The following is a 16597-nucleotide window of genomic DNA, read 5'->3' as shown; positions in this document are numbered from 1 at the left end:
ACCTCTCACTTCTGCTTACATTTTGCAATTTTTTTATCTTTATGACACAACGTTAATGAATGAAGGTTGAAGGGCCCCTCTGTGAATTCTTGCCTACGGCCCCAACAGACTCCAGAATCACCACTGGTCCAAGCGGCGCTGGGCAAAAAAATTGGCGTCACAGCGTGCCTCGTGACGCACTTAGCAACTGCCTACCTGCTGAAACAGGTGCAATCATGATGTTGACTTGTGACATTTTGTAACACCTGGAGAACATCATTTGTCCGCCTGAGCATCTCTGCAGCACAATATGTCGATATTATGCCGTATTATGACACTTTTACCATCATCATTCAATTGCTGATTCCTCCATCTCGATATTGCACTTAGTCATGTTGCAGTTTATATTATGTTGCAAGTAACGATGAAGGACAGTTAGCGTACACAATTAGTGATTTGTGTGGACAGGGTGGCTTGGGATGGTGTCAAACTCCCGGCCTGAATTATTATCCCAGTGCGCCCCTGGCTAGAGATGATTATATTTAGCTGATAGGGAAGGGCTTAAAGAATAGTGAGGGGTAATCTATCAAAATTTTGAAGTGAAATTATTGGCAAGCCTATTAGATATAATGAAGAAGCTAAGCTAACAAGCCATGCCTGTAGACAGAAACATGGATACCTGCTTATTTGTGCTCAGATGTAAATAAAATAATAAAATATACTAAAATTAATCTCACAGAAAAAAATAAACACTGCAGAAAAACTTAATTGATGATTTTTCCATAGAAATTCCAACCAAACAAAACACTTCAAGGACACATAACAAGAACAAACTAAGGTTTCTGAACAAAATGTAGGCATGCTGCTGTTGCTGAAAATCCCACAGGTTAAAACATCTCACATTGCCTTTACTGTCTGTCTCTGAGACAGTGAAAGGGAGGTCGGTAAAAACAACTGAAGCACTCCAAAGTCACCCCGTAGATTGAAGTTGAAACAGTGAAAAGCATTGTTGAAGCATCTTTTGTTGTTGAAGTGCAAATCCTGAATCTTTTCAATGTAATAACTTAGAGTCTGAGAGAGAGAGAGAGAGAGAGAGCGCTCAAGGTAGTGGACTAATCTGTTCTCAAACAGTGGGAAGTATGGAAAGTCAACGCTCAGTTGAAACTAAAAAAAGATGAAGGCTGTTGAACTCTCATTGAAGGTGATTGAATGAAGTTAGAGTGCACTCTGAAAACAAGCAAGGGCAGCCACACGCTTGTGGAGTGACTGTTGATTTTCTAATTCAAGTAATGTTAGATGCCAGTTGCGAGGACAACAAAAAAAAAAAATCGGTCATCTCATTGAGATGAAGCTGAATGTTGCTGAAATTATAAAACATATTGCTCCCAATAATGTGCAAATGATGACCTCTGTGTTTAACTGCAGGTGACCTTGTGTGGAACTTGATGACGTGCCCCGAGTGCTAGAAACCCCAGCTGTAACCCTTGTGTCATATTACCCATAGTCCCCCACCAATGGACATCATATTCATTGCCTTGAGACCATCTCTGTTAAATGACCTCTCTGTGTGCAACTCAATGCACACAATTGCAACTGCACACACACACACACACACACACACACACACACACACACACACACACACACACACACACACACACACATTTCTGTAATCAGTATATTTGTCTAATGTTCCATAATGCTCAATAGCAAGCACGGGATAGAGTTTCGGGTGAAGGAACACGGACACAAGTTCACATTTAGAGATTCACACATGCAAGTGCACACATTTGTGATGTTCTAACACCCACACATACATGGAATCTTTCTCAGGTCTGACTAAGAATAATGAGAAGGAGTCTTGATTATTTGCATGCTCCTGGGCATCATTGCTACTGCGATATTCACCAGTCACATTTGAATTAATCATAACTGTAGCCGTTCTCCAAGAATTACAGGAGGCACTGTCGAGCTTTGTGATTTTTTTTTTTGGGCGCCGTTCCTCGTCATCTTTTCCTTGTGGCTTTGTAAGAGCAGAGCAATTTGGGGAAGCGAGGAAAGGCTAGAGGGGAGTAGAAGTTACTGAAAAGGTTCGGCAACGATGTCTTGCTAGAAAAGAGGAAGGAGGCAAAGAGGGGTTTGAGGTGGACCAGTTGAAGGCAGCGAGGGGGGGTAAAAGGAGTAAGCAGGAGAGGGCGAGAGGTTGATTGAAAGAGAGTGAGCAAAGACGAAACACTCTCCGAGTCCGTCTGTACCCAGCTGCTGCCAAGGAATCACCTAATGAGAACCGAGGGATATGTAAGAGTTGGGGAGAAAGAGAGCGTGGAGGAACTGCTATGAAAAATGGCGAGCTGTCAGGTGGAGGAAGAGCTGGGTTAAGTGTTTTGCTCCGACCACAGAGGGAAAAAAAATTGTGTGTGACGACAAAAATACATGACCGTGAAGCAATGCACAGCTGCATGTGTGCATAGACACACACAATCTTATATGCACATGCTCACATTAGTACACGCATGCACTGATTGAACACATGATTTACTTATTTCAAACATCAGTGGAGCATAAAGAAGACTTTTTACCTCTGTTTCTGTCTTTGCCTCTTTTCATTTCCCTGATTCATCTCATTTCCCCTTGTGTCCTTCTATTACTTTTCACCTTCCTTCAACCACTCTGTGCCCTTCCTCGCAGTTTACATCCATTCAACTCAGCAGTGCTCCCTCTGATTTATGCATGCTGTTCTGTGCCAGCTTAAGAGCACCTATAGTGCCATCTCACTCTGGTGTGCAGTGTGTCTAGGAGCTGGTAAAATAATTTGATTTGCGTACATTCCAAAAAAGCATTAACAGAGGAGATGATGGTGTTTTTTTTTTTTTTTTTAACCCTTTTCTGGCCTGTGTCTCTGTGTGTGTGTGTGTGAGAGAAAGTGTCAACTGACAAGGTCTTTGTCCAGCTGCTCATGTGGAGAGGCTTTGGCAAGGTGACAGTCCCAGTTGCAGAAAAAGGTTGTGAAGAGGCCAACAGTGTTTATTTTTTTTTCTCTGGTGTTGATGTCATAGTTAATGGTACCTCAGGAACTAAGAATTTAATATCATTTTAAAAGTGTGATACAACTATTCTGAACAGCATGTGCCAAAAATAAAGCATTACTTTTGGAATCATAATCATTTAGTGCCTAGTTATTCTATGCGTAAGAGTTGCATGAAAAATGAGCACAAATGATTTTATTTAATATTTGTTGGGAAAAAAAATGTGCCAGAACAGACAGCAGCTTCCTGGATTGAATGATGAAGCCAATAACTGCAGTTCCTCAAGTGTCCACTTGAGGCTGGTTGCAAAAGCGAGGGAAACCCCATTAGGTCCCATGCTAAAATGTCCATTTGACAGCGGAAATAAAAATGTTACAGCCTGGTACAAAAAAAAAACAACATTTTTGGTCTCTAGAGCAACTTTACAACAGTAATTCTCTAAGTACATAAATATAAAATTGCATCCTCATATTTTGTTATGAAGTGATGAAGGAGGACATTTCTGTATTTCTATTCTTTTTTCCGCAAACTATTCCGCATCTCTTTTGTGGAGCAATTCATACTTAGCAGAGCAGCTATAGGCCTTTATAAAGTTGCATGGTTCCACACAGAGAATACGATAACTTCTTCCATTCTGGACTTCTGCAGTTCTCTCAAAAGGTCAGCACTGTCAAGATTGTTTGCAACTCAGACTAAGAGCAGAAATATGTGTCTCAAACTTCAGCTAAGTCAAATCTCGATTCACATCTAGTAGATTCGCAAATCTACTTTTCCCCCCATCAGCTTTTACGCTGTAGCAAATACACATTTTACAATAACTCGACAGATGCATCGATTGAAGCACTTCGACTGAACTCACGAAAGAAAGGCGTCAGAAAAAATACATTTCTTTTTATAATCTCTGCTTCATTCTGCTAACCTTTTCTTTGGCATATTTCTTTTATTGCTTTTCTTCATCCATCGGTTACATCTGGCCCTGCGCTCATCGATCACAAGAGGGGAAAAAAAACATTCATCTGTTCCTTCTCTCCCTATCTCCTTTAATTCTCCTTTCTGAGGACGCATCACCTCTGCAGTCTATGAGGTATCTAATTTGCTGCTTATAGGAGCTCCTTTTAGCAGGCCGGGTGCATCTGGGGCCTTTACAGAAAACATTATCTACTACTGGAGATGGTATGAGCATGATCCCTGCAGTGTGTGCATATGATGGGCATGGCATTAACTGTACGTCTCACTCAAAGATGCGTGTCGGTGTGATTCAGGGGTTATCACAGAGCTCCATGGTATGCTGGCCTGAATACAATTAGAGCAGTATACACAGCTGTATGGAAGAAATACATGCAACTGTTATCAAACTTTCCCCCGCCGTCTTTTAAGCTGACAGAAATCCCCTATAGGCTGTTTGCAGAGCTGAAGTCAGTGTTCTGTTAATAGGATATAATTGGAAATGGCTGGTGTTAAGGAAGTTGCTCGGGTTGTCTGAACTTAATCCTGTGGAAATCCCTGAGAAGTTAATAAGAATCTATGGGCTATGTCCTAAATGTAGGACAGTGGTTTGCAAATGGAACTAAGCCTCCGGACTCTTTGGGTCTAACATACGCCTTAAAGTTGAGAATACAGGGATACAATGCTCTTTACAAAGTCTCTTTCAATGAAAATGTTTTATAAATACTTTGCTGAGGTACGGTAGGCTACACGGGCACTCCTGCAGCTTCAGTCAGTGGTGTAGTGCAGGGTATACCTACTTATTATTGAGTCTCCATATACAGAACTCACTTCTAAATCTCCTCTGATTCACCCCAATCATTGGCTGACAATATTCAGTAGTATGCTGCAAGCCAATTTTTTGGATGGTGAACGGATGACCCTCCCTACATTAACTCTAATTGGCTAGTATGCACTAAATATGCAAGAGGATTCTTGAACTGTTCATAACAGAGGCAGTCTATCCTCTGCCGGATGGGACTCTTGAAGAAACAATTCTTTTGGGGGAAAATTAAAAGTATACCCACTTCTTCAGGCCACACTACACTACTGGCTTCAGTCCATGGTCAAATACAGCTGTGATATGTGTCATTGCCTTAATGAACAACACCTGGCCTTAAGCTCTGATACCTATGAGGAACACAGAGTGTCATCTGTTAGGTTGTTTGACAAATGAGTAATTCCTAAACACCGACACTAATAGTCATGCACAGTTAGAGAAAAAAAAAATAACCGCCTGTTTAGATTCTGGCCTCACAATACACTCAAAAAAAGTTTCCTCTCCTCTCCTCTCCCCTCTTAGGTCATCAACATTAGGTGGACAAAATAGTGCTCCAACAGGATGCGAGTGCATCTGCCCTCAGAGTTAAGGTACAGATAGCTCCCCTCTAGATTAAAATGCAAAACAAGAGCAAACTGCATGGAGCAGGAGAACTTCATGTGAGTCTCTGTACCTAAATATTATTAGTTATATACTTTGTGAAATAGAAATTGAGACAGAACAGAATGCGGGGGGGGGGGCATTATGCTCAATATTTGGGAGCGATTAAGGTCGCATACCATTCTTAGTGAACCAGACCCTCAGATGGTTTAATTAGCAACTTTAATCGCTGTGCTGCTTATGTGTCCTGCCAGAACAAAAATGTTTAGGCATAGCAACAGTTACTAAGGCTTAGCAAACTGTCAATTCCCTCAACAATTCAACAACTAACAAAGCCTTTAACATGTTTACTTTATGTTTAGCATAATTAGCGCTGTGCTTTCATCATCAGTAGCACGCTTAGTAGAGCCATTAACAGGCCTGCTGTAGATTGCTTTGCTGCAATGCTCCCTCCGCGCTCTCTCATTGTTACTCGATTGCACTGGTCAGACCAAACCTGTCCTCTCCTGGCCTGGTATGAACTGGCCGTGCTGCTCAGCCCTGTGGGGAATCCTTGGCGCATGTCTGGCCCTAATTAATGCCCCTACTGCAGTCCTCTTGTTAGAGAGGGAGATGGAGAGAGGAAGTGAACGAGGGGGAGAGGAAGAGAGAGAGAGAGAAGTAGTGGAGAAAGGGACTATCAAATATTGATTGTATTTGCATAAATAGCCGCAGTTGTTAAAAGCCCTGCATGATCCCACTTGCTAGTTTTGCATTCTTGGGGCATACGTAGGGAGCGGAAAAAAAATCAAGAGAGGCTGAATGAGGGCGAAAAGTGGTGATTAAAGTCAAGAGAATGCATGAATGGCCCGCAATGCGACATAGCGTGGGTCTCTCAATCAAGCAATCCCAAAGGCTACGACACTACTTGGTCACCAATTATTGTCCCATTTACAAGCCCACTGTAGTGAAGCAGGCACAAGATAATGATGCTATATCTGTTCAGATGGTCCTCAATCCACTGGGTTTGAAGGTGGAGTTGAAGAAGTCAACTTGAAATCGCTCTCTGCATAGCAGTGTCACTTGAGAGAGATGGAAAGAGAGGGGCAACATAGTTTAGTAAATACAGAAAAAAAGAGAGTAATTGCTTTTTCCTCCATACTCTGCAGTTTTAGACCTGGTCCATCAGTAGGGAGACCTCTGATGACCAGTGATCCTCCTGCTTGTACAAGTGGTGAGTTGACTATCTGAAACAGAAGAAGTTGATGTGAGAGTGCAAATGATGTGCAAAAACATTGCACGCCTGCATTTTAGAAAGTGTCTATGAGTGTATTTAGGATTATTGTTAACTAAGCTGGAGCGCTCACTGCATTTTTAGAGGTTATGCGGATGTGAACTTTGAGTTCCACAGTTGTTGCCAAAGAACGGAGTGCCCAAATGAGTTTGCTCTTCCAGCCATGCTGAGAGAGAGAAAAAAGGAGAGAGAATAAACTGCAAATGTAAGAGAAAAGCACAGCAAAAGAAGGAGATTTTTAAGCATTTACTGGTGAAAAAAAAAAAAAAAAATAGTCTGGAAAGTTATACAAATCCATCATTTTTATTTTAAACCAGGTTGGAATCTTAACAGCTGGTCGTTTCATCTCCCTATTACGATTTAAGTAGCTGTGTTATATGATGCTGTTTGAGGAGGAATTACCCTCTATTTAAAAAAAACACGTGTTTTGGTGTTCTATGGTTTTTGAGGTGGCTTTATGTAGAGGAGCTCTTTCTGACTTTCAGACATTTCAGTTATTCAAATCCACAACAGGGCAGCATGATTGCGATTTCAATATTTGTAAGAAATGCACATACTAGATTGAAAAATCTTTGGGAAAATAGTTCAACAGCTGTCTCTATTATGGGGAGAAGAATGTTTCACTTTACTGCAGGCCTTCTTGTGAATTTCTTTTGTTTTGAAAAGTTAGTACACCAAGCTTATACGGACTTAATAACTACATCCCATGTTACATCAAATTTCAATTTGTGGTAGATGTATCCATTGCATTCCAGCTGCAAAATTAAACTCAATTTATTGTAATTCTTTCACCACAGAATATTAAACAAGCACACTTACCGTCACAGATACTAAAGATTATTTGCAGTCTGGTATTAATTTGGGAACATCCAGATAAATTTGCATTGACTACGCCTGGCAGTATTTTGTTTTGCTGAGAGAATTAACTAGTGCGTTTGTGAAATGGGTTTGTCAGAAGTTGCTTGAAGATGGTGGGCAGATGATGTTGGAAGCAGGGTTGCGTTTTTCTGAACTCGACCACCCGTTGTGGCAGACATCATTAATGTAGAGGCCTTAAGTCTGGGTACCTGCAGATGTCTCCTTATAGAGACACATGTGAGGGGGCATGCCTCTCCATGTGTGTGCGTTGAGTTGAGTGTATGAGTTGAACTGCATATTTAGTGTATGAGAGAGCTAGCAGAGCTGATCATCAGTGTCCATGCTGAGGGCTTTGTCACAGCTGACCTATATTAGATGAAAGCAGCTGGATCAGTGGCCTGCAGGGACAGCAAAAGAGTTGTGTTCTAATTATCTCTGCAGCTAGCTAGCGACACATCACACCAGCGTGCACTCACACACACTCACGCATGTACACACACATGCACACTTTTCGGGAAAAAATCAATGGGAGACCGTAGCATCTGCAATGCTTCACTTGATGAGCAACAGAGGCAGATTCTCAGCTGTAGGATTTGCAAGGATGCAGCTCTTCATGTCACACAATGCATATTTAAACCGATTTTGGATTACGCCCTTCAGTTTCTGAATACATCTGTGCCTTACTGAACTCTATTAGCTTGGCAAAATACAATAACCAGGTGATACATTGCTAAAATTGAATCATGCTGGGCTCTTTGGGAAATGTAGGAATACATCCAGTCACACTGAAGATGAGTTCTCACATGGTTTCAGTGACTGCAAATTTAAATTGGCTGCTGTTGCCATGGAGCCTCAAAGTAACACATACAGAGAGTGTAAGCTAGCTATAATGACGCACAAATTGACAGGAAGAGCCCAGGTAGCTAATGCTTAAAGCTAACAGCAGACACTCAAGCTGATACTAATGAAAGGGTAATAAAGTGTGCGTAGCCTGTGGCATAATTCAAAGCAACCACAGTTAGCTTAGTAGATGTTGTTATTTGGCAACTTCTGGCACAGCCAAGGACAAACACAATGCTGTGTTAGTCTGATTATCTCCATTTCTATGACCACAAGTAGGCTATACAAGCATATTTTCTCACATCAGGTGACACACTGTTATTTTTCTTTGTAAGCCACTGTGTGTGTTTTTTTTTTCTTTTCTGAAGTCTAAGGATTACCTTCGGGAGGTAATTGGACGCAGCGCACACTCAATTAAGCTGTTAGCCTTTTAGTCATCCCCTCCTCTTATTCTCTCCTTTCTTTTTCTTGCAGTCCCTTGCCCTTAGCGTTTTATTCCCAAATGCTTATTCTGTTCTCACCACTGTAACATGGCTCTCCTCATATCCCCCTGCTGTCAAACCATTTGTGAATCCAGGGCCTATAGCGCTTCAGGGGAGCTGTAGCGTTAGCCTTGCAGTTGGAGAAGCTTCTCGCTTCAGGACCGACAGGCACAGCGACCACATTTTAACACCACAGTGAATCTCAGGTCCCTGCTAGGGATTATTTTACAGGTCCAAGCTTCTGAGGAGGTTTTTCCCAAGACAGAAGGGGGGGGGGATGTACTGTGGAAAAATCAAAGTGAGACTGAGCTAAATACTTCCAGCCAGGTATTTTGTGCTCAGTCCATGTGAGCCTTTTGCAGTTTGAGCTACCCTGATGTTCTACTCATTTCTTTTTACTCAGCAGAGTGATCGAGAGCGTCTCATTCAGCTGGCCATTTCTACCTAAAGACATGGAGCACCACTTCCTGATGAGACTGTGGTAAGTATGCATGCACACACACTTGTAATTCCTGCAGCTACTTGTCACCTGTACCCTTACTTTGAAAATCCGGTGTCTGTCATGTGCGTCCTTGAAATCCATCCCCTGGAGGAGAGCGTAAGAGTTCCCAGTGGAACCTTTCAAGGATTAACCCACGTCAATGAAGCAGCTCTAAGGAAGTAGGGATCAGAAGCATGTCACTCACTCTGTTCTCCACAGTGTTTGATCTTACCTGAAGAAGCAGCATTGATTGAGTTGCTCTCTGTAGATGTTTGGCTTTTGAAGCTGCAGTTCATGTTCATGAATTAAGACTAAACATGCATGGGATAGGAATGCCCTTTTTGTATAAGAATGCACTCACTGCTTTGGAGGAACACTGGTGTGGCCAGGACAATGATGGCCAAAGATTTTTTTTCAGGGAGATGTCTGACGTCGAGAAAGATATACAAAAAGAAGGATGTGAGACAAGTGCTGGCTGGCACAGTAGTAAAGTAAAAAATAGCAGGCTGGGCTGACTGATTGTGCTGGCCCGAGGTTGTATTACTATTCTTAGCCTCAGTCTCCTCCTTTCCTTGCTTTCTCTCCTCTCCCTTTTCTCTCCCTCCTTTCTCCTGAGTCTTTCGTTACCGCTGTGACATCAGCACTCCACAGTCCATCTGGTGTCTGGAAGCACTCTGAATCTATCCACTCCTCCTCTCTAATTGGCTAAAACCACTTAACTGTCTTCTATCCAACTACATTCCATCCATTTGGCATTTTATTTATTTATCCTCCCTCTTCACCTATTTATCCATCACTGCATCAGATGAAACAATATTTAAGCCTTCTGTTTTTGCCCAGAGATGGATGAGCAGACAATATGAAGCTCTGAGACTACCCCTTATTTGTAGCTACAGAGAGGGCTAATTAGAGACAAAATGCCCTGAATTTGAACATTTGTATCCGGCCTTTTTGTCTGATTTGATTATAGTGCACAGTTGCAGATGATGATGTACAAGTGGGATCACACATATGCATCAAAATGTCATAAGAACAGGAAACCCTTTTGTATAGAAGCCTTCCATGGCTCTGTGCTGTTGTTTTGGTGATGTGCTAAACCTGTGATTGCATTTATGGTAAGTGTAGGGCAGGGGTGCCCAACCTTTTTTGAACCAAGATCTACTTTTAAAGTTACCAGTCTGCCGAGATCTACCAGTCCACATAGTGAGCCATAGCCTTTACCAACAGCCTACAAACGCATTTAATACTCACACAACAAACAGAAAATAATAAATGAGAGTTCTGTAAAAAATAATGCAATATCTCATTACCTAACTCTTATTTTAGGGTAGGCTACATTTTAGTATTAAGTTTGTATTTATATCACATATGTTTTCCCCTTAATTTTGTTTACAACAAACAACTTTAATCTGTGTGGAGATGTTCACAGACTACAGCAGGCTGCTGTGAGATGATTTTGATTTTGTTAAATTAGCTGCAGACACGGTGAGAGTGAACGGAGTAAAGTCCAACCGACTGTTTGACCGGGTCACGTGTGTTCCCACCTCGGTCCGTACGGATCACGGATCAACTGTGTGCTGTAGCACTAAAAGTAAAAAGTAAAAAGGTTCGCATGGTGGCTGGCGCTCCAGTGCAAGTGTGTGCGTGTGCGTGTGCGTGAGTGTGTGTGTGTGTGTGTGTGTCTGTGTGTGTGTGTGTGTGTGTGCGTGTGCGTGTGCATGTGTGTGTGTGCGCGTTTGCGCTGTTTGTTGGTGTGTCTCGTCCCCCGCCATGCTCACAGTCATGACAGCAGAGAGGAGCAGAGAAAAGTAGCTGCAGCTTCATCAAATGCGCTTAATACTCGTAGCATAGTTTCTATATATGACTTTTTGGTAAAACATTTACCCCCCCTGGTTTTACCTGCACGTCATTGCGCATGCCTGCACTCTCTCTTGCGCGCGCTCTCTCTCTCTCTCTCTCTCTCTATCTCCGCCGCTCGCTCTCTCATGCATGCAGCATTTTCATGAATAAATGAAAAATTAAATACAAACAGGTCGGAAGTATACTTGGGCTCACAACACAGGTATCGTGTGTGGGAAAAACTGCAATGAGATGAAATTGAAATCACTTTTTTATTTTACAATTGTATTTTATATTGACTAAACATCTCGATCGACTGAGAATCAGTCAGCGATCTACCTGTCGATAGCGATCGACTGTTTGGGCACCCCTGGTGTAGGGCCATTTACTGTTTGACAAGGGTGTTCAGCCACAACAACTTAGCATGAATTGGTTTCAGTAAAACTCATGGTTTCATTATGGGAGTAGTGTTGCTATGGTTACTATGTGCATTACCATAAAAACAAATCAAGAGGGTTCATGAACAATGTGCTTTTGTTTTGGGTAAAAAAAAAAGTGTTAAAAAATGTTATCACACAGCTTTTAAATAAGCTACTTGATTCTGATTAGCCAGTTCAGCATAGCAACAGTCTGCTATCCCTTGATAGCACACCACATTTAGAAGAGCAAACCATTACAATGAAGAGCAGGAAATTCCCAGAGAAGCGGCTCTAATCGCAGGCTCTTGAGGACTAGATGTATTCATATCAATCCGCAGAAGGATCAGGCCCAGTTTTAGAGCAAGATTACTTGGGGTGAATTTGAGATTAAAGGGGGCGCAGGTACAGCGATCGCCAGAACAATGAAAAATAGCTGGTCTTATGTTTCATGTGGTCCCCGGGGGGAACAGATAGGTCACATGCACCTGTCGTGACCATCAGATCATGGATGTAATAAACACAATCTGAGTCACTGTTGACATTTTAAATCTTTGATTACTTGTTTTTTGCATCCATTTAATTTTGGGTCCAGAAATTTAAAATGAGGGTGCAATGCATGCTTTTGCACTCCGTAGACCTGGGCAATGTTGGTGTGTGTACTTTGTGGAAAGAGCTTTAAAGACTTGTGAAAGTGAACACTATGACAGACACATCTACAAAACAGAAGATGGCCAAGCTCTAACCGTAGATTCCAACTATTTGTTTAGTGGAAGTCATATATCATGTATATAATCATTCAAAAATCAATATCTTTGGTGGATTATTGATTTCTGAAGTAAGTCGCTGTGTAATAAGCAGTTTGATGTATAGTGAGGGTTGCTAAGCAGAGGAACGTCTTCAGGGTGACACAAGACTCCTCCGCATCACATCCGGGCCGTGCTCATCCTTTCCGGGTTCCATTCTGCCATGACAACCCGCTCACTACACATTATCCACACTTTTAAGACATAGTAAGCTTCAACAAAAAAAAAATGAAAGCCACTGGAATTCACTTCAAATGCAGTATTTCATTGCATGCACCATTTTGACCTGAAAATGGATTTAAATTAAAAAATAATGCTTCTGACGTATAGTTGAGTACAAGTATAAAGTAGTAGAAAATGTAAATGAACCGGTAACATTTTTAAAGTAATAACAATTTATACTGAAAATGTTCCTCAGAGTTATAATCAGGACAGTTTTTGGTTTTTCCATTTCCACTTTTCCCCCCTCACGGGTGTTTTCACTTATCATGCTGATTAGACCTGCAGTGAGTGCTAGCCTGTACTGTGTTTGATTGACATCTCCCAGTTTCCTTTAAGGTTAAATACACCTGAGAGTGTCCATTAATCTGTTTTTATGACGTTAAGTCAAAGAAGTTTAATCAAATAAGAATAACAGGTACTCCATCCCAGAAAAAGGATAAGATACCTTTGTTTTTATTACAGGTTACAAATCAATGGGACGTTTTCCTTGTAGGCATTTTGACACAGAAGCAGGAGGAACAGGTTATAAAATTAATGATGGACGGATAATGATATTTAGGTGTTTTAGTTTGAGGCTCCTGAATGACGCACTGCACAGACTTCTTTGAATTGAACACAGCCATCATCAATGTTATTTTAACGCCTGTGTTTTGCTGCTACGATGAGTCAAACGGCCTGTAGTGAAAATGACTATTTTTGGCAACGCTATGACAAACTGTAAACAGTGTAGAGAGTCATGCTGTAGTGTTTTTATTGCCTGGTAATAAAAAAATAAACTCTGTGATGAAACATCCTAAACACATTTCATATTGGCCTATAGGTACAAATCTGTGCCGTCCAAGTGAACATGCCTAGGATACAGATTCTCAGCTGATCTCATGCAAATCTCAGCGTAGCTTCAGGCCACTTCAACTGAAGCAGAGGTTGAGGAAGCAATAAATGTGTAGCCAGTAATTGGCTTAAACAAATTATCTGTTTCATATCCATCCATTTCTCATCAATTTGCCATTTTTATTTATTTATCTGCTCTTCTAACCCATTTAACCATGTTTAGAAGCTCTTTTTTTTGTCCAGTGTTGAATCATCAGCTAATGTCGAGCTTGAAGGCTTTCTCTCTAATTAGAAAAAAAAAGAGAGAGAAGAAACTTAGGGACAAATGTTCAGAGCCATTAGTCGTCATTTACAAGCCACAGAAAAGAGCAAATCCTATGGACATGATAAAGAATCTTCTTTCAAATACTTGATTTGTTACAGGAGGTATATGGTCTTACTGAAGCAAAACCCAAACACTCAGCAAAGAATAAAGTACACATTAAACTGACAAGGGGTGAATTATAGTTTTTAACTGAAATTAAGTGTCTTAGTAGAATTGCAAAGTCATCATAGTGCAATGTGTGTGAATGTGCTTTACTGTAGTGATGTAAACCATTTTTGAAGAAGAAAACATTGTTGCAGAATGCTGTCTTTAGCCTTATTATTATCATTTGTAATTGACTTTACAGCTTAGCATTGTTACTAACCTGTTACTCATGGAGCCTGCTCTTCAGCCTGACGTGCACCTGTCAGCAGAACAGTGACTGCTGTGATTGGTTCACTCTGTAGCTTTTGACCAATACTTGGGAGGGCACTGTGTTTTACACAAGTACTTTGCACAGCTAGCTGTCGGCTTCCATATGAAGCTTAAACCTGATTGCTGATTGCTGTTCTCAATGTCTATATCCATATTGTGTTCCTATTTTTATGTTGCAGTCATTGCAGTTAAAGTGTCCGTTTTACATTTCCCATCTCCAACATCATCGACTCAGTTTCAGTCACCATTTCTGAAGCCAGAAAGAGAATTAAAGTAGTGTATCTGCACAGCAGCACAGACAAACCAACTTTTGATTAAAAAAAAATAATGTGATTAAGCTTTTTATAAAGAGAGAGAAAATCAGAGTCTGCAGTGTTATACAAATGCTATTATTTGTAGCTGAGATATGTTACAGCTCCGTATGCTTGATGTAGCGTCATTTAACAGTACAGTGATCTCCATAAAAGGCTTTAAAGTGGTGCCATGTGAGGTGCATTTTGTACCGATGAGTCACTTACCTCTGTTTCCCCCCCTCTTCACTCAAGTTCCACCTCTGAACATGTGGGTGTGCGCATACATTATTCAATGCATGTGTGTATCTGTGCTTACATATTTGCATGTGCATATGGCATAATGGCTCTGTGCCCAGCCTGCTTGCTGTCAGCAAACACTTTCTGGGAGAGGAGAAAAAACTTCAAACAGAAGCTTTTTGTAGCGCTGAAGGACGGCATCTCATTAGAAAGCACATTAGGGTTTGTGTAGTTTGCTTTGTGTAGCTGTGAGGATTGCAGGCAGAACCGAGCCTGCAGGAAAAACAAGTTATCAGTTGTTTTCCTTGATTATCTGCAGTGCAGCTTATCAGCAGCAGATAAGAGAATGAGGCTGAGAATCATTTCCTCTGGAGTACTTTGTGCATGCTGACCCCTCTCTCAACAACTTAGTATAATATCAATTGATAACATTTTATACTGCTGTCACCAGTACCAAATGAGCTTCACTTTTTGAGATTTTTTTTTTCTACAAGACTGTGTAATGTTCCCAGATTTTTTATTTACTGTATTTACTCTCCTGCTTCTTCTCCAAGATGCACATAAAGAGGGCCATCTGTCACTGTCAGAGGCTGCAGCTCCTGTGTTGTGTTATTGACAGGAAAAATAGACACAATAGCAAAGAGATAACCAAAAAGCATGTAAAAAAAAAAAAAAGTCTCCAAGAATGTGTGCCACCGGGTTCTGTGGGTCCTTTAAAGTCGTATACTGTTGTTGTCAAGTTCATAGATAAAGTGAAACAGCTTGCACTCAGTCATCTGCTAAATTTACGGTCAGGAAATAAAGACTTACTAATCATATAATGACTCAAATTATAAACAGAATCTTCCTGAAAATTCATTGTGAACCTGATATTTATCGAGACCAAATCAGTTATTCTGTTAATAAGTTAATGTTTGCTTCATACGTAGAACCTAAATAAATATCATTCAATTATAATCAACTGTGATTTTCTATTCTCCCTGAAGCCCGTTTCCTTCAGGGGGAGGGGGGAGGGGTGGGTAGTGCCAGGTTGGAGCACAGGTGGAGGATTCTTTTCTAATGGAGACTGTCTTTGGGGTGAACAGCGCTACAACATGAATACGGACATCACTGCAGTAAAAATGCAGAAGTTTAAAAACGATATACAGGTAACTGAGCGGCGCAGTGAAGCGTCTAAAGCAGCAAAATGCTGCTCAACATGAACAATGTTTTCACCTTGCCCATTCTTTCGCTGTAAATGTTCAGGCTATTACCAGCCGTGTTCACACCTCTGCTCACCTAGATATCTAACAGACATTTTAAAAGGGTGCTTAGCTGGAAAAAGTATGCAAAGAATGTAGGGAAATCAGATTTTGGATATTTGCATTCCTAATGCAACCAATCAAGACAATGTTGGAGCAACATTTTTAAGTAGTGCAGTGCTTGTGTGAAAAGGGTCTGAATGTCTTTCTCTCTGCATCCTATCTCTCTGTATGCCCATCTTTCCTTTGTCCCCCATTCTCTTGGTGTCACTCACTCTCTCTCTCCACCCAATCTCTCTGTCTCCCTCTCACTTCAACATGATTTATGAATATCCTTTATCAATGTTGAAAGCAGGACTCATCTGTTCTGAACTACTGAAGTCCCAAATCATACAGTGAAGGAAAAAAGGAGAGTTTGAAGTATAGGGGTTCCAACAACGTGTGTGTGTGTGTGGGTGTGACAAAGGAAGAGGGGTGTGTGTGTGTGTGTGTGTGTGTGTGTGTGTGTGTGTGTGTGTGTGTGTGTGAAGAGGGAGGCACTGACTGTGACAGCCTTCATATGATTTAATCAAAACAATCCATCAAATCGGGATAATTAGACAGCAGCATGGATCTCATGACCAGCACTCATAGCCTAGAACACACCCGCACACCACACACATATATTCA

At 41.2% G+C, this 16597-nt stretch overlaps 1 protein-coding gene across 2 annotated transcripts in view; it reads left to right on the top strand.

Annotated features, from left to right (window-relative positions):
• The window catches only part of dlgap3 (discs, large (Drosophila) homolog-associated protein 3), a 132939-nt gene that overhangs the window by 53304 nt on the left and 63038 nt on the right, over positions 1–16597 (top strand). The window contains exon 2 of one of the 2 annotated variants that reach the window (XM_065948539.1): positions 9230–9304. The gene's annotated coding sequence lies outside the window, so the exon portion shown is untranslated. Of the gene's footprint in view, positions 1–9226; positions 9305–16597 lie in introns of both variants that reach the window. The other variant, XM_065948538.1, reaches the window with a different exon arrangement.

This window comes from Labrus bergylta, chromosome 19 (assembly GCF_963930695.1).
Source record: "Labrus bergylta chromosome 19, fLabBer1.1, whole genome shotgun sequence".
In the NCBI taxonomy this organism is placed as follows: domain Eukaryota; kingdom Metazoa; phylum Chordata; class Actinopteri; order Labriformes; family Labridae; genus Labrus; species Labrus bergylta.
The sequence above is the reverse complement of the archived record's forward strand: the minus strand, read 5'-3'. Positions and strand labels throughout refer to the sequence as shown.